Source organism: Cyprinodon variegatus, unplaced genomic scaffold, assembly GCF_000732505.1.
Source record: "Cyprinodon variegatus isolate N-32 unplaced genomic scaffold, C_variegatus-1.0 Scaffold491, whole genome shotgun sequence".
Taxonomy (NCBI): domain Eukaryota; kingdom Metazoa; phylum Chordata; class Actinopteri; order Cyprinodontiformes; family Cyprinodontidae; genus Cyprinodon; species Cyprinodon variegatus.
Window position 1 is genome coordinate 388,472 of NW_015150944.1, and position 23,525 is coordinate 411,996.

General features: G+C 36.8%; 1 protein-coding gene across 2 annotated transcripts in view; it reads right to left on the reverse strand.

Annotated features, from left to right (window-relative positions):
- The window catches only part of dlgap1 (discs, large (Drosophila) homolog-associated protein 1), a 129,697-nt gene that overhangs the window by 63,927 nt on the left and 42,245 nt on the right, over positions 1–23,525 (reverse strand). For both annotated transcript variants that reach the window (XM_015390269.1, XM_015390270.1), the window contains exon 2: positions 21,830–21,915. The gene's annotated coding sequence lies outside the window, so the exon portion shown is untranslated. The remainder of the gene's footprint in view (positions 1–21,829; positions 21,916–23,525) is intronic.

Here is a 23,525-nt window from a genome sequence, read left to right on the forward strand (position 1 = left end):
AGAAGAAGCAGTTTGTAATATATATTGATGCTTTAACCATTAATGATTTTTCTTTGTCTCCAACAAAATCATTGTTTGTGTAAAAATAAGAACAAAAAAACACTGTATTCATGGTCACTAGACCCGAGCAAAGGATTGGTTGACTTAAATTAGCCGGAAAAGTTTGCAAACACTACCCAGTGTTTCAAGCTTTTAATCCAGGGCTTTTCATCATAAAAAGGATGTAAAATCTGGGTCAAAAAGTGCATTTATTTTTAGGCTTACAGTACACTTGCTCTGTGTTGATTCACAGACACCACTTTTATCTATAAACATTCATTTTACACCTTTAGTTCTTCTAAAGCCAGACTAACTGATTCACCAAATAGCTTCTGGGTTTCAGGTGGCAACTTTAATAAACAACCTTTTCCTCACACTGTCATGAAAACCACTGCATCCATCAGCACCCCCTAAACTACCTTTCTTACTCCTCTGATGATGGCTAGTTGCTGAATCCACATGTTTTTTTAATAGTCTGCAAGTAAAGGGAACAAAACAAAAATAAAACCCATGCACTCCAGTGCAGCACACCAACAGTATAGTGGCTAAGCCTCAGCATGCAATTCATTACTGAGATTTATAATACAGTACTGACAGACTGTATGGAAAAAAAGGGGAGGGCAAGAGAGATACAAGGGAGGAGGCCATACCTTTATGTAACGAGAGGACAGGGTGTAGGTCAAATGTAAGATAATGAGCTAGTTATTTTCCTGCTAGAATAATTAAACATTTTGAAATTTTTTACACATTCATATTGTCACTAGTAGAACAGAGCAATATGTCACATCAATTAGAGAAGAAAGCTAAGCTGCACTTTTACAGGTAGAGTTAAAATAGAAAGGTTACATTCACTCTCAAAAACACAAACCAGAGAATGAACCCAAAAAGTAAGATCTGTGACATAAACATCTTGTAGGACTCTGGCAGGGTTGCGTCAAGCTAAAGGTGTTCATTGCAGTAGACGGAGAGCCTTTCTGTTGGTTGCTAAAGGCAAAGAATGTGACCTAAATAAAAAGGCCCTCACAGTGATTCACAACAGAGCGCCTGTGGCACAGCTGTTTGCTACACTGCAATAGAGCTGGAAACCAACATCAGGTCATATATGCTGTTTTCCTGGGAGGGACAGATACATGGAGACATGTTAACATGAAAGCAAACATGCTGTACAGCTGAAAGAGTGCTTAGCTGAGTGGATTTTTGATGCTGCTACTGAAGTGCAGCCTTCAACAGGTAGAATTAATAGGTTTATGGCAGATTTTGGGTAAGATCGGCCTTGACAAGACAGCTGTGGTATTACATTATACTTTATGTCCATCTTAGTTGACTGACCTGCTTGGGTCTCTACCTGTTGGGTCAAACTTCTCCATATAGCTTATGAACAAGTTGACAGACCTCTTTACAAGTAGCCAATAATAACCCAGCTTTTCAACCAAGCAGCTAATTTGTTTTTTGTTTTTTTTTCACACATAGTACAAAACAAAATCTGTTTGATTACTTTAAGATTACTTTAAAAAATAAGCAAACATCTGCTCTGGATCTTATAGATGTAGCAATATCCCTGATCAATCTAAGGAATAAGCCAAGCATTAATCAAAGTGATATCAATGTTTCTTTAGATAGATTCATTTTGTGTTAAGAAAAAGAGTTATGCTGTTGCTATTTTTACAATAGTAATAGCTACAGGAAAGGAAGCAGGACAAAAATCATAAATTTACTGAAGAACGTTCTGCACATCTAAAAGTACCATAATTAAATCAACCAGGCCAGCTGACAGCCTTGACTGGACGAGTGGGAGTCCGTCAATAAAAAATCTTGATTAATCAATTTTTGAATGAGGTCTTACATTTTTTAGTAACCGTCTCTGGAAGCAAGAGAAACATATTTAATAGTTATTGAATAAGTCAAAAATATGCAGTTATTAAGGATAAAACTATATTCATTTAAAAATTTACACTAACAAATGGAGATATTTCCAGTTTTTATTTTAGGAAATATTTGACTTTCCATACTTGATCCAGTCACATTTGATACCATTTATAAATTTTTACTTAAATGATTGCTACTTTTGTGACATGGACCACGAAATGTTCTGGTAAAAATGTTTCTTAAGCAGTTAAGGCTGAACAGAAGGATTATCTATTTGTTTACTTCCACAGCAGCATTGCTGCAGCCTCGGAAGCGCCATGTAGTCACGTAGGTCAAATTAAAAACTTCTCAATCTCTTCACAATACCCATTGGTCCGTTCTTAATTATAACAGAAAAGATGGGGAACAACTGCCGACCTGTCCAGGGTGAACCCCGCCTCTCGCCCATTGACAACTGGAGATAGGCACCAGCATCCCCTCGCGACTCCACTTGGGAGCAAGCGTGTTAGAAAATGGATGGATGGATGGAAGATAGGGAACAAACCCTGAACAGAAACTGCTATGTTTTTGCTCCATTGGAGTGCTTACAAGCTATGACCGCCTTCACAGGCTTTTGCAGGTGAAGGCGATCTAAAATTCTGTTCAATCTAAAGCTGTTCCTCTGACATGAGACGGCCTCTTCAGGTAAGAGCCGCTGTATCCGTCATGTTAAAGTGACGGAGCTGCTGCCTGGATGTGTATGGAGGAGAAGATTCAGGTTCTGTATTTTCCTGTCTGCACCTGCAGTGCAGCCAGCCTTATGTATAGCAGCTTGACAAACTACAGAGAAACTGCATAGGCAGCATAAGCAGTTAGAAGGAATGGCTGGTGGGGGTACGTCCCAATACTGTATTGGATAATAAAAAAAAAATAAAAAATGAATGCTAGGAAAAGATTTGATGAAACTTAGGAATAAAGCTCAGATTTCCTTAAACATCTTAAAGAGATAATAATATTTGTGACAAAAGATGTAGGGGGCGGTGTTGAGGCTTGTTCTGTATGAGCTGACTGATGGAGTCCTTGAGTATTTTCGACTAGATCCTAAACGGGGATCAGTGAACTCTTTGACAGTCTGAGATCCTACCTGGTGATATTGAATGGACCTAAATATTACACCCCAGAGATGTTCTATTGGGTTTAATACAGGACTTTCTGGCCTAGTCAATAGTATCCTCCAGGAACTGCCTGCATATTCTTGCTAGATAAGGCAGAGCATTATCATCCATCAGGAAAAACCTGTTACCCAAAGAGCCACCGAAGGATCTACAAATCCGTCTATGGGTGTCATCAAAATACCTAACGGCAGTCACGGTGTGGGTTTATCCTTTTTATGTCTGTGTATTCCTCTATGGATACGTCTTCCAAGGCCAATACTGACCCACCAACAAAGCAATTATGCAGAACAATATTGCAGGCAGCATAACGGTCATTGCAGCTTATCCCCATGAGCTGAGAGTTAATCTTCTCCCATCTGTAAAAAAGAACAGGGCATCGCTTCTTAACCTGACTGCCGCATGCAGTGTTCCCTGCAAAAAGTCAGTTGAGCTCGACAGTACCAGGCAGTGAGCATATGGTCCACTAGAGAATGTCGGGCCCTCAGAAAATCAGTTTTTAATGATTTGGTCAGAGACAAATGCCAGTTGTCCCCTAGAGCTCACTTTGTAGGGCTGTGGGACTACTCATTCTGTTCTTCCTTGTGCAATGAAACAAATTCATGGTACATATTAAACTATGTTGATGGGTTAAGGACCTCTGATGGCCTTGCAGAGTTCACCTACAGTGCAGTGTTTGACTATATCCTGGAATCTCCTCCATGCTCTTGTACAGAGAGACACAACAAACCTGACATTGAAAATGATTAACAACCCTCTCTAATACTTGATTGACCAGATCCATATCCTCTAAGTTTAACTGACTTGATATGAAACTATGATCATTTTGATTCTTTAGCTTTTCTGAACAGTAAATCTAAAAAAAACAAAATCAAAATAGCAAAGATAAGACAAGATCACAAACACAATAACACAGTATAGCACTGTATGAGGTGAGAAGTATGATTTTATACTGAAATTACAAAAGTGCAAAGAGAATAGGGAAGAAGGGCAATCTATAAATACTGATCCTTATTGAAACTGCATTAACAAAACAGCTGAAGTTTTGTTTGGATGCCGTTTTTCTTTAATGGTTTCACATCTGAATACTGAAAAATAGATTAAGTTTTATCTAACACACGGTAAAATTCTGTGTACTTTTGCAGTGGTTAGCTTTATCTTTGATGCTCATTGCACCACCCTGAGCCTTTATTCTCAAGCAAGTAAACAAATATGTTATTAAATGCAAAACCACATTGATTTGCTGCACAGAATTTTTAAAGTAAGCAGTTAAATAGATAAGACATGCAAAATGACTACAGCAGCATATTGTTGTTTTACAAAATAAAAGTCCGGTGTGGGTAACAAGTAGAAAATCTATTTCTATTGTCTTAAACCTCAAATTCAGAAAACATGCCAGAGTGCTCACTCAAATAAAATGCCTTATAGCTGAGGAATCAAATTAACATGATTAATGTGAACAATTTTGTATGTATGACTTTTTTTAGTTTCAGTTTTCATTTCAAATTATAATTACTTTTTGGTTCAACAAATAATTTTCTAGTGGTGTATGGGTAGTACACCCAATTGAGAACCCAACTAAACCTTCTCAACTTAAATATGTGCTATAGATAAATACTTCCATGGAGTTCTAACAACTCAGCATCTGCTGACTAAAGCCCGGTGTACACTGTGCGTTTTTGTTTTCAATCGTTGCACGCATCTGCTGCTCACACTGTACGACTAACCGCAGGGTTAAGTCGTACAGTTTGAGCAGCAGCTCACGATTTATGCTCGGCCCGACGCTATGATGCGATCTACCTGCTCACACTGTACAACGAAAAACCATGTCGGAATGAGTTCCGCAGTGAGACTGAGCTGCTCTGTAGCTCTCTATCCTGAAGCCAAACAAATAGAAGGGGGATATTAAGCTCTTTATAGTGAACTGCGCTGCCTTGGCAATTTGTGCAATTTTGTGCTGAGGGTCCTAGAAAGGAAGGGCGACGACGTATTTGGAAAAAGGACGTGGCTGAGCAGGCGTGGCTGAGCAGGCATGCCTGCTGCGGTCCGTCAATTTTGCAGACAGAGCTGCATTTCAGTCATTGCCCTGCGACGCTGCTGTGTTTACATCTGAGAGGAAGATGAAAAAGAAGAATCCTTGTTTGCGCATGTGCCCTGAGCGATTTGCCCACGACGGTAGGGAAAAAATCAAACATGTTTGATATTCTCCCGACCTCATGATTCCTGAGCAGGACGTGGTCGTGAGAGGCTGATCGCCACTCGTAACCTCCTGTACAGTACACGACTCATGATCAGGCTGAAACTCGGCCCAATCGAAAGATTCTCGCATGACTAGAAAATCGCCCCGAATATTGCACAGTGTACACTGGGCTTAAATGATCTGTCTTGTATTTCAAAATAAAAGTTTTGGCTGTCCATCTCCAGTACTGGTTGGTAAGAGTAAACCCTGGAAAGGTCTCCAGTTCATCAAAGTTAAACCATAACTGTACACATTGAAATCTAAGGGCAATTTAGTTAGACCAACTGACTAATTTTGCATGTTGTTGAACCGTGGGAGGAATTGGCTAGTGCTGGACATTGTGTAAACCTCTTACATGTTTAAAAAAAAAAAAAAAACTTTTTTATTGCAAGATAACTGTGCCTCCAAATGTTCCGCCATGCAGCCAAGTGACTGAATAATCTAAAAGCAAATATTTTTGTTGTTGAAATTATGTTTTTTTTCCCTTGAATCTATATGAAATAATAACAGTTAAGTTTTAGTATGAAAGAAGAAAAAGTGAAAGGAGGCATATAAAGACATGAAGTTAAAAAAACAAACAAATGCATACCAGAATAATGTAGCATAACATTTTAAATACAGCCAGAGGCCAGATAGGCACTAAGGATGATGGTGTTTCCTTGTATATTCACATTATGCTGAAGTTGATTTTAGAGATGTCAGGAGACTCTGGGAAGCTAACCATAATGTCTTCCTGTTAAAATGACTGGTAAATGATGGATGAACTCATCTCTTCTGTTGCTTCAGCAAGAAAAGGTTATGGAGGAAAAGTGCAGCCCGTAGCTTGTGGTTTTCCTAATACATTTTACACATTATGATTATCAGAAAAGCAATAGCAAACTGATATAACCTTATGTATTGATAGTAAACCACAGGTATATTTCTAAACATAAAAAATGAAATGCATAGCGCTAACATTTCTTTATCCTGTCAGCCTTCACAACATGTGTCCATATTAATGTGTCTGCAAGGGACAGCCTGGCATCTACTCAACACATTTTCAATAATATGACAAAGTTAAAAGTTATTGCAGTGCTCTAAAGCTTCTCATTTCTTAATGGGCTGCTGTGCTTTGACACCAAAATCAGCATATTTCTGCCATCTCTATTGGCTGCATTATAAAACTGCATCTCTTCACAGATGAATGGATGTGCCTGGTTTCTATAGGACAGCTCCTTTGTCACAACCAAAATAATTAGGCTGACTGTCGGAGCCCTGTCTGAAAAATGGAGTGACTGTTGACTTATGGCTTGGGACCCACCAATCACATTTCAGAGACAAATTCCTCGAGTAATGAGGACTATTTGAGAAGGGTAAACAAATTAACCAAGATACTGATGCTTAGAGAAGCCACCGTGTTTGTTGGGTTTGTCTAAAGAACTTTCCTGACTGAAAACCCGACTTGGCAAACAAAAACAATTCAAAAGGCACTGATATTTGCTTCAGAGAGCATATCAATGTCATTCTTTACTGATCCCATGCAAAAATTTATCTTCAATATTAAAGTCTCGTATATAAAATTACATTAGCAGTTATTAGGGATATTTTTAAGCAGACATTTTTCATGTTCATAGAAGTAAATCCCCTGATTCTAAACTAGTTTTTCATAACATCTAAAAAAAAAAAAAAAAAACTGCTAAGATAAGGCTTTATGAAAATTCAATCTGCTGGAAAATATTTATTCTTGTTTATAAAAACGAACATAATCCCTTAAGAATCTTCCCATTTTTGTCATATGAGATTGAACTGAATAGGCCCTGACACTTGTCTTTGACTATAACAAAAGACCATGACTCAACCGAGATAGCTTTTGTATGGCTTAAGGTTGTGTCTATCAAGGGATTACAGTGGGAAAGAAGAAAATGAAGCCAAGATCTAAGATTTGTATTTTAAAGGTTACATTTAGAGTCAGAGGGACATTAATTCAGTCAGTCAGTCATGTGGTTTCAAGGTTTGGTAACCTCTCTGACTATCAAATTTTCCATCTGTTAGATATCAGCAAAGTATGGATGATCTTATTTGAATGCAAAAGTAATATCAGATTAAATATGCGATTTTGTTATGAACAATTTTAAATACATACAATTTTGCTCCCAATTGGAAATTAAATGTTTTAACTCCAACTGTTTTTTTTTTCATAAGTTGATGTGCAAGTTAAATGCTGTGGACAAGAAGAACCTCCTACAGTAGTCTGTCTTGCAGCGGATCTGAACACCTTCTTGTTGTTCAATAGTTAAAAAGATGCCCAAGGTTCTCCCCAATGCTCTCCAGTTTGTGAAAATTTATTTGTAAAATAATCTCCAGAGGTCCAAGAGGAATTCCAAGAACAGAGCTGACATTATCTATTACTTTAGTAGACTTCTTTAAGTAAGTTGCTCTGAAGGCAAGTCAAGTTTATCAACACTGTAATGCCAAAACTGCCTTGACTCACATGTGAATTTAAGTGACGTCCCATTCCTAATCAATTATTGTTCAATATGATGTTGGCCCACCCTTTAAAGCTAAAACAGCTTCAACCCTAAACCCAAAAGATTAAGGAATAAATGACATGTTTGAATTAGTCTTCCAGAAAAGCATGTGTGAGATCAAACACTGATGCTGAATGAGAGGCTGGTTCTCAGTCTACACTCAAATTCATCCAAAAGATGTTCTATCTCGTTCAGGACTCTGAGCAGGCCAGTCAAGTTAATTCACATCAGACTTTTGCATCCATGTCTTTATGACCTTACTTTGTGCATTGGCACACAGTCATGTTGGAAGAGGAAGGAAACAGCTCCAAACTGTTCCCACAAACTTGAAAGCATGAAATTGCCCAAAACATCTTGGTATCCTTAAGTAGAAGTAAGAATAATTGACAATTACTGACAATCAAGAGGACCACTTATTTTGATGATCCACCAGAAGAAAGAACATCCTCCACTATACCTTTAAAATTTGCATTAAACACGTTCAAAGTTTTATTTTCTCTCGTAGAGCAGCTTAGAAACTTTTGAAAAGTGTAGCAAAGAGTAGCACATGTTTATTGCCAGAGATGGATTAGGGTGCTGTGACTATAGCTTAGCAATATCTAAACTGATGAAATCACATGCATTGTCAGTAACAGCAGATGGTGGAATGTAAGCTGTTCCTCAGCATCTTCTTTTTAATTTATCTGAAACTTGTAGAAGTTGTTGAGGTAGCCTTTGAGAAGTTAATCAGCTACTCCTGATTGTGAAATAAAAGAAAAAATGCTACGTTTATGCTTCATACCAAATATCCAAAAATAAAGGTTATCAGAGTTTCACAGCATCCAAAACCAGAGTTAAAAAGCATCCAAAATAGAAACTGTGATCCGACCTGAGCAGCGAATCTCTACTGCTCCTCCTAAGTTACTATGCACCTCTTACCTACTTTGGAGTAATACTGCTCTTATAACATGTCAGTTCAAGTGAACAGTTATGTCTGGATACATTTTCAGTGGTGTCATAAATTGTAGTGGTAACAGTCAATTTAATATACAAACGATGGAAAAAATGATTTTAAGATGCACTTTACTTTTGAATTTGGTGAAATTAGATGATATTATTTAGGGAAATCAAAGTACAGAAAACCACACACAAATGCATATTTGAAACTTGTTCAAAACTACAACACTAATGTATAATTCTCCTACTTCACAATCCCACAATATCTAATATTTTTCAACATACTATAATTGTATAAACTTAACTGTAGTTTGTCACTGCAATGGGACAATACATGAAGGCATTAAAGTAAAATTGTCCATTACAGTTTATCAATACTGTACATTTCTCATCTTCTAGAATTATATTCCTGACTTTAAGGTTTTCTGATAAGGTGACTTTCATTTTCCATAATTCAAAACAAATTGGCTACAAAGCCACATGACACAGTCACATACAAGTGCTACCTGATTATAGATGTTGCACAAAAGCCCTTTTTTGTGATAATAACACCATTTAACTAAGAGGTCATTTTAAGGCTTTCAGACTAACCTATTTCCACCAACCTTGATATTACAGAAAATGACAAAATTTCATGTTTTTCTTTTCATCCTTAATAAAGTTCAATAAAGTCACCTATAAAAAGCAACCAAGGGAAAATAGACAAGGTAGGGCAGCAGCATCAAAATGGGAAATAGATTTTCTTAAGATTTATTTTTTCTCTAACCCATGAAAAGTCATATATGCTCGCTACTTTAGTATTAAATATGAGGAAAAAGTAAGAGTTAGTAATTTTAAGAGGTAGTGTCAAGGGCTTTGTAGGAAAAATAGCAAAAACATGTCAAACTGTCAGTTTTAGGGTTAGTTTTGAGCATTCTCCCAAGTCTTCATATTTGTAATTGAAGGCAAGAGAGCACATTTTTCATAAAGTATTAGTTGGAATTTATAAAGCTACCAAAAATTCAAACTGACCTCCAACTTCTCAAATTGGCTTCCAATGTACAAAGGTGCTTAGCTGTTAAACCTGTTTCTTTGGTTTAGATGCGTTTATTATAGGGGTGCATTACAACATTACAGTGGTTAGAATTCTGAATCAATTAGGTCAGGCACTTCATCTTGATGGAATTAAATTGGTCTCAGATAATGAAAAAAAACTTGGTCTATTTTTTTTTTTATCAGGACTTGTCATTTAAATCCCATATTAAACAGATTTCGAGAATGTCCTTCTCCAACTCGTCTTCTATGTTATAAGCGACCAGGTCACAGGGGCAGAAGCCTTAGCAGAGACTCCCAGACCACCCACTTCCCAGACACCCAGGCCGGGGACGTTACCAGGCCAGCCAAGGGACATTCAACCCAGCATGTCCTGGAGAGTCCCCTGAGCCTCCTCCTGGCAGGACGTTCCTTGAACACCTCCCGAGGCATGCGTCCAGGGGGCATCCGAAAAAGATTTCCAAGCCACCTTAGCTTACTTCTTTTTAAGTGAAAAAGCAGATTTACTCTGAGCCTCTCCTGAATGAACAAACTCCTCACCTTACCTTTAAGGTAGTGCCCAGCCACCCAGCAAAGAAAACATTTTAGGTGCTTGTATCTAGGATCTCGTTATTTTGATCATGACCCATATTTCATGACCATGGGTGAAGGTAGAAAAGTAGACCGACTGGTAAATTGAGAGCTTTGCCTTTTCACTCAGCTGTGTTTTCACCACAACAGACCAGTGCAGCATCCACAAAATAGCACTAGCCATGCCACTCCATCTATCAATCTCCCACTCCATTCTCCCCTCATTTGTGAACAAGACCCCAAGATACCTGAACTTCTCCACTTAAGGCAGAACGTCTCCTTAAACCTGAAGGGGGGAAGCCACCTTTTTCCAGTGAAGAACCACGGCCTTGGACTTGGAGGAGCAGATTATCCTCCCAGCTACTTCACATTCAGCTGTAAACTGCCCCAGGGCATGCTGTAGGTCTTGGAATGAGGGAGTCTGCAGAACCATCAGCAAGAAACCAGGACGAAATTCACAGGTCGCCAAACGACCAGGCGGCCCCTGGCTGGGCCAGAGGAGGTTATGTGAATAAAGGTTATAAACAGGACTGTAATGCCGGCAATGCGGACTAAACTTCTCTGTTTGTACAGAGAGTGATTAGCCCCTATTAAAGGGCCCCTAACTTTATACTCCTGAAGCGTCCCCCACAGTGCAGCACAATGATAAAGAGGTGTGTCAGCTCCAACAGCTTAACAACATCCAGTTAACCTATCCTCGGGGCCGATCTCATCCATTCCCGAAGCCTTGCCACCTTGGAGTTTTTTTGACCAGCTGAGTGACTTCAGCCTGGGTGAACGAATCCAGCCCAGAGCACCACATCTCTTTTTCCACCATGGAAGACATGTCAGCTGGATTGAAGAGATCGTCAAGGTATTCCTTCAACCATCCAATGATGTCCTCTTTCAAGGTCAGCAGCTGCCCACTCCTACTAAGAACAGTGTTAACAAGCACTGCTTCCCCCTCCCGCAGCGCCGGATGGTTTGCATGAAACTCTCAGAGGACAGCCGACTTTCTGCATGACCTTTCCAAACTCCTCCCAGGGTAGCGATACACTTGGCCTTACGACACCTGCAGGCTACCTAAGGAAAACCACAAGCAAACTGGGCTCGATTAGACTTGGTCAGCTTGGTTTCCACCACCAGGTTTTTGGTCAAAACAGACATTGCAGCTATGGGCGGCTGGATTAACATTGGAGACAGATAACATTGTCCACTCAGTCTGCATGTCTCCAGCCCACCACTGAATCTGAGAAGCGCTCCCGGAGGTGGGAGTTGAACAACTCTCTGACCAAGCGTTCAACCAGATGTTCAAAGCAGATCCTCACAACTCGCCTGTGCCTGCCAAGTCTGTCAGGCCTCCACCACTTCCAGCGTATCTGACTTATCCCCAGCTGGTGATCAGTGGACAGCTCTGCCCCTCTCTTCACAAGAGTGTCCAAGATATGTTGCTGAAAGTCAGAAGATACAACTACAAAGTCGGAGATTTACCTGCAGCCTCGGATTTCCTGGTACCAAGTGCATCAATGGACATCCTTATGCTTAAATATGCTGTTCATTATGGACAATCCGTGACAAAAAAAAAAAAAAAAGCAAATGCTGTAAAAGTGAATCTGATGCCGCCTCAGTTTCCTTATTTTGGATCTCTGCCTCATTTTTTTCTACCTCATAAGAGTGCAGCTTCATTATAAGTGCTTTTTCGAGTTACACAGAGAAAATGCAAAAATATTACAAAGTCCTTTGGAAAAAAATAGACACAAAGCATTCCCCAGATGTTTTTGTGTTAATCTGTCCACCAATTTAGGACGAGAAACACTGGCTTACGTGACTCACATTTTCTGCTGGATAAAAAGCAGGTTATGTGCATGCTATTTGATTGTACAGTATGCACAGTGCAGTCACTTGCTACTGTCGTACAACATCAGCATCAAAATTGTGCTAGGGGCAGTCACAGGGTTAGGTGATTTAAGTCAGTGACTGTACAGTTATTTATGTAAGAGAAAAGAAAGATGGCCATGGGTGCCTATAACTAATATGTTGCAATGCTTTTTTACTAATGCACTCTCAATATTCACTAAATGTCTGTTGCATTGTTGAATATTAAGGGCAGAATAAGAATTAAATATTGTATTAATATTGTACCAGACAATAACTGACAGTAATTAGGATTCCTATATCTTGTTATTTTAATGAATTCAGAAAGAACAATGTATGAAAATGAGACTAGAAAAGGTGTTATAATCATGAGATTGAGAAATAACTTTTGCTCTGCAAAGCTACAAACTTAACTTATCAGGGCAGATGTCACTGATTGGCAACACAAGGTGGGGAAGTGATGTCACATCGGAGACAGAATATCTGGAAGTGAGATCCAACTGAGTAGAAGGAAAGAAAAGGGGGGTTTGCTGTCTTTTCATCAGAGTGCTGGTGGAGACATATTCATGGTGACACCCACCTGCAAGAGCCAAGCAATCACAAATACGGATGCAAATCCCAAGGACACAAACCAGACACACATATCGTTGTTGGACTTGGAGGCACTTTTCTGGCTCTCCTAGCACCCTATGGACATTTAATCCTAAACTAACGTGAGCATGAGGAGCAGGTGTTGCAGCAGGTGAAGGCTGCATGCTAATGGTTGGTAGCTTAGCTCCCAGCTGACTACAAATCAGAACTTGAGGGCATAAACAGATGTGTTAAGTCCTCTTTCAACGTACTATAAATTGTTTATGTCAACAAAGTGGACATGTCAATCCCAAGCTTATTCAAAGTCTATCAAATACAACATACTGAAGTTTTATAAGAAAACTGCGTGAGTGAGATGACCTACAAACCTGACCCCATCTGTCAGAGTAGAGCATAACTTTCCACCTAAATATTGTCAGAAGCTTAGATATCTAGAAGGTTTAACCATAGAGGTAAAATTCAAATAATATTTTACCAAATGCTATGGAAATACATGTAAATGTTTGACTTTGTAGTAAATAAAACATTTTCAAAACACATTCTGGTATTTTCAATTCAATTCAGTTTATTTATATGGAACCAGACAACCAGATAATACAGTCAGATTGGTTGAAAATTTTTTATCTAAGGAAAATCAGCTGATTGCATTGACTCATGACTCGAAAGCAATCCCTCACACAAGCATGATTTCCATGGGAATAAAAATGTGTTTATTCTAATTCATATAAAGCAACAAAGGGATAGTTTAATTTAATTTCAGCACATGAGACAAAAAGTAATGCAACAGACTGCAACAGAAACCAGTGACAAATAATGCTTCATTCAATGATATTTACTTAGAAAATTTGAGAATGTTCTGTTCCTATCATTATAGTGAGAAGGCATTTATCCTCAACACTTTCCTTCAGTATAATTTGCAGTTTCTTGCTGGAAGGTAAATGCAAACTTTAACAATTCTTAAGAGTTTGCTCCTTTAAAATCATGTTTTTTTTTCAGTTCCCTTATAGGTGGTTTACATAATTTGCCATTATTTCTCCTGCTGATGCTGAGCAGTTAAGTGCTTAAATTCCAAATAAAGCACAGGGAGCATAAAAAGGTTATTTGCAGTGGTGTATTTTATGAGTAACCAAATGAACTGTGAAATGAGCAAGTTGAATTAACTACCCATTTCATAATTTGCTCAGGCACACACAGATAACCACTCTAATTTGGCTGGTAGCCGAGGCAATGTGCTGCATTTAAGGTTTTTTCTTTTTTTGCTTATTAGACGTCATCATTGCTGTTGTTGGGGGAGCATGACATTTGAGGCATCCCATTTTTCCAAGAGATATCGTTTTAATTTACCTTTGAAAGACAGAGCAAGAAAACGGATGTAATTAAAACTTTCAAGTGTAATTAAGAGCAAATGAACAGAGGGTGCTTGAAGGATACACATTTAAACAAAAGGCCAGAATAGCTTTTTTATGTATTAATGCAAGTTTTAAAAAGGGTTAATATCTACAATTTTTATTACTTAATCAAATGTTTTCTGCTAATTGCACCCCTTAAAAGTGATGTCAAAAGTACTGATGTGTTAAAATTATCTTTAGTTCATAAATATTTTAAAGTCAGATCACAGATTCAGAAATCCGATCCGTCTTAGAAACATATATATCCTGTGATATGCAGAGTTTTGCCTGCCTCCTTTGCACACTTTGTAAGAATTAATTTTCATATATTGCAAAATAGAAAATTGTTTAAATGTAAATCTCCATATTGTTGCACAATGGGGAAAGTAAATCTCTGCATTTAACCCATCCTCTTGGGGAACAGTGGGCTGCCACTGTGGGCACCCAGGGAGAAGTGTGGGGTTAAGGGTCTTGCTCAGGGACCCAGAGTGGCATTCTGTGGGAATCAGTGGGACATGAACTCAGAACCTCCGGGACCCACGCACAATGCTCTAACCTCTAGGTTTTTCTCTAACCCACACTCATTCACTTCAAGCGACTATCAGATTATCCATGTGTTAAACACCCTTAGGTGAATGCTGCATGAAGAAAATATGCAATACTTTAACAATTTCAGCTCATATATTTCTTTGCATGTACTTTACTTTCCTTCCCTATGCACTGTTATTTTCACTGCTTTAACAATTAACCTCTATTATTGTGCACTTCCTAACCATGAGATTCTTCTCATCTTATCAGTCTCCAATTACACAGTCACTTGCACTTTAATTTCCATAAACATACCCCTCAGAAAGCTGACGTTTTAATGCATCATCCTCCACCAAAATCAGTGTATTTATAAGGATAAAATGATGCTGCAACTCTGAAGGAATTCTGTGATACAGCCTACATTTCTCTCTTAATTCCTTGCTCTAATACTACACATCTTGGCTTAGAGGGAGGTGGTGCAGAACATGGCTTATTTTCAAACAGCATTCAATAGTGACCAATGTCAGAGCATGATAGGTTTTCAAGTGGTAAGCTTTGCTTGTAGTAAATCCAGTTATTTGGCAGAGGTCCTCAGCGCTGAGGAATCACAGCTGGCTTGAAAACTAAAGCTGATCACTAAAAAGCTTTTCAACAAGTTACCATTTTCCTTGCCTTATGTTTGATTAAACGTTTAAAATGAAATACAGAGAGACATTTTTTAGAACCCGAGGATGATTTTTATGGTTTTATGTATTTTGTAAGGTATAATTCTTCCTTTAAAGGTAGCAGTTATATCAACCCATATTTTGTATTCACTATTAAAACAGTGTTTTGTGTAACACTTCGCCCCTGATAATATAGACATGGTGAGTATCAAAAATTTAGCTGTCAAAGTGAACTGTTTGCAAATGAACTAATGCCCTGTACTGCAAATAAAATGTGCAACCAAGCACAGAAATTTTAAATATTGATATTGCAATTAAGGGCACAAACATTTGTACAGCTATAAAATAATATGCATTCAATTCTAATAAGGTTGTTTCATGAGCAATGATTTTTATTTATTGCAGATATACATTTTTTATAGAGCAATGACATTTTTGTGTGGGTGTGTTATATTGTTGTGTGCTGTAATGTGTGCCGTTTCTTATAGACCACATGACAGAAAAAATAAAGTTGCATAGTTTTAATCCTTAAAACATAATGGGCCTACATTTGGTTTCATCTTTAAGAAACAATTACATCTTCTTAAACTTTTTACAACTGCTTAAAAATTGCAAGCACAAATTTTCTTTATATATGCAGTATATATATATAAAGGATTAAAATAATATCTCTCAATTTTATGTTGATCATCGTCTAAGGAGAAAAATATAAGACTGTGAAATTAATAGGAGTTAGCTCAGAGAAATTGTGAAATAAATTATAATTAAAAAAGAGCTACATCTCAGATTCTACAAAGATAAATTTGGGTGTTAAATATCAGTTAGTTCATGAGGAATTAGGACAGGGCTGAACAAACTGATAGGAGGCATTGCTTAGAGAGAAGCATCTAAACTCTGAAAAATTAAACAGCACTAAATTACGACGGAATTAAAGTAAGTGTTTTGGTCATAGCACATGGCACTATATCTGTAGAAAATCCAACAGCTCATGCGTGCAGACAGCTTGTTCCAACAGTCAGTCTTGGGGATGAAAGCATAATAATAAGGGCTTGGTTTTCAGACTGAGCACATGTGAAGGGTAACTGGATAAAGAAAAAATTTATATTTCTCTTCACAAGTAGTATTTACATACCGTCTCCCTTATTGTTAAATATGTTCAAATTGTGGAATTTGTTGTGTGCTTTTTACTTTGTGGTTAAGAGTTGAATAATACTAAAAATATTTTAACCTAAAACCTTACAGAACAGATATTGTTTTTTTTTTATCTATATAAAAACAGATGTCTTAGGTTTGGAAAAAAATGAATGGGAAAAACCCATTTTAAAAATTACACAGCTTCCTACGGCGGACGAGGGACTTTGAATATGCTGCATTATATTACAGCATATTCAAAAGTTCCCGGAACCACATACATTTGACCAGCAAACACGAAGATGAGGCTTACACACACACCGAAAAAAAAAAAATCACATTCAACGAAAAAAAATGCTGCAAAGGAGAAAAGCTAATATCACACAAAGCAGAAAACAGCAACGCTTAAACATATTACAAGTACAAAATATGCTGCAGATAGATAATTTATACTAGCACATGCAAAGAAAAAAATACTGAAAGTAACAAAAACAATTTCAAAGTAAGAAAAGCCACAAAATAGGACCAAATTATATTATTGGTATAGACTGTCATTTATTTATATGGAACCTGACTCTTTGCAAAGACATAAACGGAAGTTCAAAAATGGAGTAAAAAGATACAAAGAAAAACTTACTTCCTTACCTGAATGGCCTCCCAATTATTTTTTTCTAAGAGTCTGGGCCATAGATATTTATTCATAGTAATGTTTAAGTACCATTCTTATAGTTGATGATAATCTCCGAAGCTCTTCTGTTATACTTCCCCAGTTTGCAGCTTTTTTAACTTGTAGTTTTTTGCCTCTTGCAATTATGCTAGCATATTTTTTTTTTGTGTTTGCTAGTCTAACATTGTAGTTTGCAGGACCTTTTGAATTTACTGTGAAATTGTGTATTTACACTGCATTTGCAACTCTTGGCCACCATAGGTTTCTCATTCCTTCATCTCATTTCAAAGAAGTCTACATTTGCCCTTCAAAGTGCTTTCTTCCTCCAACCTGATGTAAGTGACGGAGGAGAAGGATGTGAGCGGAGCAGAAGCAGCAAGCACCAATGAAACTAAGAAAAACAATGCATTTTAGTCTGTAATTTTAGATTATTATGCAATTTCATATCATCACCTCTCCCAAATAAAGCATCAGTCCCTATTACAGCTTATGACATATTTATCAATTCTGTGCACCTATGATATCTATTCAAATGATCTAAGCTAAGTTGTTTTCAATATGCTTTTAAAGTTCTCCACCATGTTTTTTTTTTTTGTTTCTCTACACATATTTAATGATCCTTGCACTAAGTTTATATCACTATCCAACCAGGAAAAACATTTTGTAAAATGTTACTCCTGACCTTAAGATGCAAAAACATAGAAAAGGGGGATTTTAACTACACATAGATTCAAAATAAGCAACTTAGAATATATCTTTCGGTGTGGCTCGTTACATTTTACCTTTAAATAGATATTAACCATGAAGTACATTTTATTGAGCCCACAATTCTGTATTATTTATATAAATTTGTTTAATGTTATATTTCAATAGTAAATCTTTTTTTACTAGACATACCGGTAAGCAAAAAAACAAAAAACATCTTAATTAGGAGCATTAAAGGCTTGAATGCAGTCTGGGCATAATCTACATGATGTGTTTCTGAAATTAGTGAATTTTTTATATTCTAATTACATATGACTGTAGCTATATGGCGTATGCATCTTTCTAGCATGCGTCACCATTTGTGTAATTACTTTTACCCTTTTTTGATATTGTTATATGGTGCTTTTAGGTGGAAATCCATGACATCAAAGTGCACAGCTCTAAAGCATCAATTAACAAGTCAATAGAGCAAAACAACGATTATGGTGTCAGATTATGAAAGTATTAATGTTTTTATAAATGTCTCGCTAAATCCTTGGCACTGTCTTCTGTTTTGCTTTCTGCACAACACTGCAAGAGTACTAAAGCTTATGCCTGGCAGAGAAAACATGTTCAGCAATTTTACTTGCTATTAGGCATTTTCGAACATTTTGTCCACTTGTAAATCCCACCGCTACCATCTGCTCTGTCACCAGTGATCATTGCAAACAAACAGGAATAATAACTTGTTCAGAACAGCCACAGAAAACATTCCCTTTCCCACACCCCTATACTTTGCTCTAATTTAGGAATATTCCCATTATCTTCATCCCGCCTTTCAATTTTTACCTGCCAGTCTTTCTCAGATTTACTTTTGTGTCTCTTGGTCTCATTTCTACTGCTGATTATAGCTTTTGAACATTGACAGATGTGTTTTAATGCATCACAGGTTTAGAGCTAGAGCACAAAGGGTTGATCTCCAAAGGTCAGAGGTGAGTTATGAACATTCTGACTTTAAATTAGATATTGTATGTTTCAAATTGCTTTCTCAAACTACTGTATTGGCCTGTTTGTGTATAACTTTGAGGCCAAAGCTACAGATCTTGAGCATTTCTGTGCACCGTCTGGAAAAGTAATCATGCTCTGAGATTATTTTGTAAAAATACAAACATAAACTTCAGTGGATTTTGTTGGGCTTTTATATGATCTATCAAAAAAAAGAAAAAAAGAAAATAAATTTATACTGTAAAATGGAAAAATAATAATACATGTATGTCAATCCATTTAAACAATAGGGTGGTGTTCATTTCTTTTAAACTGATTTGGGCATTAATGTAATCCATCCAAATTTACTCCAAACATCTCCTGAATAATGAGGTTCCTTATCCCATCTGTAAATACATTGCAGCTTAATGTCACAGATATTCGCATTTAGCTGCGACCTTATTGAGTACCCACTCTGGTCCCCAGCATGCCAAAGATGCCGTGCGTACGTTGTGCCGTCTGATGTGATAAAAAAGGTGACCCAAAAATGTATTTTTATTGAATACCAAAAGAGAAGGAACATGTTTAGAGATGGCTGTCTATAAGTAGCCATCCGCGCAGTGTACATTTCTTATCAGGTGAGTTTCAAAATAAGTCATGAGAGTTGGCTTAACTGTTCCCAACTGGGTTTAAGATATCGTACAATTTTCCAGAAAATTACGTGATTAGATCCCACTGATTAGACAATTTGTGAAAGAAGTGCACTGGATATTAAGATCTAAAGATTTTGCTACAGACATTATAGTTGAAAAAAAAAAGGATTGCAAATGGGCTATGGATTCACTTTACAGCCAAACCATGACCCCAAACATGCAGCAGAAGCTGGATCTGAGTAGTGTGGGTTAAAACATATAGTTATATGCTACAATGGCTCAGTCACAGTATAGAACTAAATCAATCCAATGATATAAAAAGAGTCAAATGTTGATGTGCACTGCATCATCCCTGCTATCTAACTAAAACGGATACACTTTACAAAGAATAAGATATCCTAAATTACATTTTTGCCACAAAAAATAAATCTCAGGAAGTACAAAATATAACTGTACAACTAAAGTTACAGATAGATAGCAATCTTAAGAAATTTTAAGTGCCCCCTTTGACATTTATTAGCTTGACTAAATATTTATTTCAGATTTCTCATATGCATTTCTTCCAAGGCAAAATTAACAGTTCAGACATCCAAAGTCACATTCTTCCCATCTAAAATGAACATTTCAGATACATTTAATTATTGATATTACAAACGGTGTCACATTTGCCATTCATGTGTATTGTTCTTTTACTTCCAGATATTTGAAATAACTTTCTATCTAAAATAAACATGTTGGGTTTCTAAAACTGTATTCTGATGAGGATGAACTCTTATTTCAGATCTCCATAATAAAGTTACTACTAGTCATGATGACAATTTCAGATATTAAAAATTAAAATATCATTCTAGATATCCAGAAATCATTTCTACGAGTAGAAATATAATTTCATGAACTACTTTTAACTATAAAGAAATAAATTTGAGACATCTGAAACACATATTCAGTCAAACTAATAAATGTCAAAATAGCCTGCCATACTATACCTGCCATCAAAGCAGAGCAGAGAGGATATGACTACACTCTGTTACCCTTTTAAGATTGACTCATACATACACGAAGCTTCCACTGAATCTCCCCCAATTACAAAGCAGGATGTAATTATACTCTAATTATATGTTTTAATGTAGTGGTTTGATTATTTTTTTCTCTGAAACTCTTGCACCAAAATTCATACACAGCTTTAGTCACTTTTTCACCGCATCAGCAGTGTGTGCCTCTGCTAAATGTTAAATTAATTTGCTAAATGTTAATGCTAAATGCTAATGTTAATGAATTATTTGTTAAATTAGATTTATTGAACCTGGGTTAAGGTAAAGTTCCTAAAATATTATATTAATGCTCTGAACTTCGATATCAATGCATTTTTTGCATTATGTTTTTGTATAAAAGGACAATAAAAGCTGCCTAAGTCCAAGTCTGAAATTATTTTACATGGTTGAGTTATTTTTCAATGATTAAATGTGTCTCTGACTCTCCTAAGTGTTGGAGTAAGCAAGGAACGTGCAATCCGAATTGTTAACGTATGTTGCGCTTGAGCAGCAGTGGTCTATAGTCAACTTGGTCTTCAGGTGCAATGTTTCAGACATATTTGGTACAACATGACATTGTTTAAGTTTCAGAGATGCTTGACTAAATTTTTACAGATAGCTGGACAGAGCCCTTGGGCCGATACTGACCCGATACTACTGTTGAATGAGTGCATACCTTGCCATATAAGTGAATACATCAGGTTTGACCTGAACATTGTTAAAAAATATATATTAAAAATAGTTATAAATGCAAATCAAATTTTTTTAACAAACAAAATTTACAGTAAAAGTGTACTCAAAACTGGTATTTTAAAATGTAATGTAATATATGGCACCTGCCTGAAACTCTACTGTATTGCTGTGTATAATTTTAATAAATAAAGAAATGACTGGATCTAAATGCTGGATTAGCATCATTTGTCTGGTATCTGATCCTAGTAATTAGTCAATTTATGATCCTATATTCAATCCGGCTGACAGATCAGTTCATCTCTATTAATGCTGTTTAATTTTTCTGTTGAGACTCATTCCTTGTTGCATTTTCAGATGAGCATATTAAAACATATACATGGGAATGTGCATGTAACTTTCAGTGTTTTTTTTTTAAATAAAACCTTGAAACCAGGCTTTCTTTTATCACATTAAAGTTTAAATTTATTTTGTGTTAATCAATAAAACCGACCAAATAAATTAAAGTCTTTTTGTAAAGGGAAAACTATCTGAAAACCATAAAAGGTTGTTAATGCATTTTCAATACACTCAAGTTATTGTTATATCCACATGAAAAGCAATTACCTAGGAGAATAACTCACCTGCTTTATTGTTTCATCTTTGGTATCTTTTCTCTGATGTGTTCAATTCCACACCCCTGGCTGTCTATGCTTCCACATTTCTGCACCTTGGATAGAATAAGAAAACAAACACAGTCAGTGGTTAAGAATTCATCAAAACACATCCAAACATTCATTGAGTCCCTCCCTCCTTGTACGTAATGTGCTGGTCCATGTGCCATGTGCTCATGCTGTGCTGTTGCTCCCTGCTCTCTTTTCTGCACTCGCTTCAGAATGCACCACATGTGTTTCATTACTGGTGAAATGCTTGGGAATGGGGCACGGTATAATTCTTCAAAAGGCACATTTATGAAATATTGTCTGTTTCTCCACTGAACCAAGGAAGAAAATCACAGATGAAATATCTTAATTAAAGATATTAAAATATGTATTATTAGTTAAGTGCTCAATTTTGTTTTAATGAAAAAAAAAAATAATAAAAAATATATATATATATATCTATATATATATATATAGATATATATATATATAGAACTAACTTGATCCTAAAACCCCGCCTTCTTGGAGAGCTCTAAACAGAAACAGGAGGAGGGAGGGGTGTGCAGAATTTAAGCCTATTTTCACTTGCTTAAATCTAGCATGTCAAGTCCTTGAGGCACTCTGAAAAAGAGAATGAAAGGCAGCCTTTGTCTCGGTGCAGTGACTCCTCACTGCTGAAAGCAGAGCAAGCAGATTGCATTTACCTTCTACTTCCTACAGTTTTTATCAATGGCCTGTCCTCTTGATTTCCTCTGCTCACAAATCAAGCTTACACAACCTGACATCGGTTCTGATTTTGTCTTTATAGCAAAAAAAAATCACAGCAAGCCAAGCAATGTGAGGAAAAAAAAGCAAAACAGCAAATAATGACGCTCTAAGTAAATGAGGTCGAGTGAAAGTGAGAATTACAGAATATGCTATGAGAGTGCCATTTAGTTTAGTGTGAGGGGCACAGAACAGATGGTGGTCTGCCTAATTCACGCCAGGTGGAACAGGTTGCATACACACATATGCACACATAGTATCTCACAGGTCAGAGGGAGGTTAGCAGTACTCCAGTGGGCACTGTTGTTATGACAGACATTAAAGAGATAAAAAAAAAAACAATCATAGGTCAGGTCATTCAAAGCACTGCAAAATACAAAAAATAAATAAATAAATAGAATCAACACAAACAAGAACAACAAGAAAAAAGACGCCCTACTGCAAGTACACAAATATTAATGCTTGATGCAAGTTAGTTGAGAATTACGTCCTCCAAGATATAATTTCATAACCACTATACGGTTGCTTAGCGTCGTGTACATATGAACTTTCTGTCGCATTAAGCCTAGGAAGTACTGCTGCATGTTTTTGTTCATCTCAGAAAAGATACAACTATGCTAAAGCAAAACATTTTAGGCATAGCTGAAATGCTGAACAGGTTTAGATCATGCTTTTATAACTAGATGAAAGAAGTCAAGGGTTGAACAGCTTGTCATTTTAAGATGCTCCTATTTCCATCTTTCCAACTGCTAAAGCTGAATATTCATATCTTTTAGAGAGGTGTCCTGTATTTGACATCTGTTGAAAACACCAAAGGGTCAGGGCTTGGAGTTAGAAATAGAGAACAAAAATATTTGCCTATTTTTTTTAAAGTACACTAAAAATGGCTATGAGGCGTCATGATGATTAATTA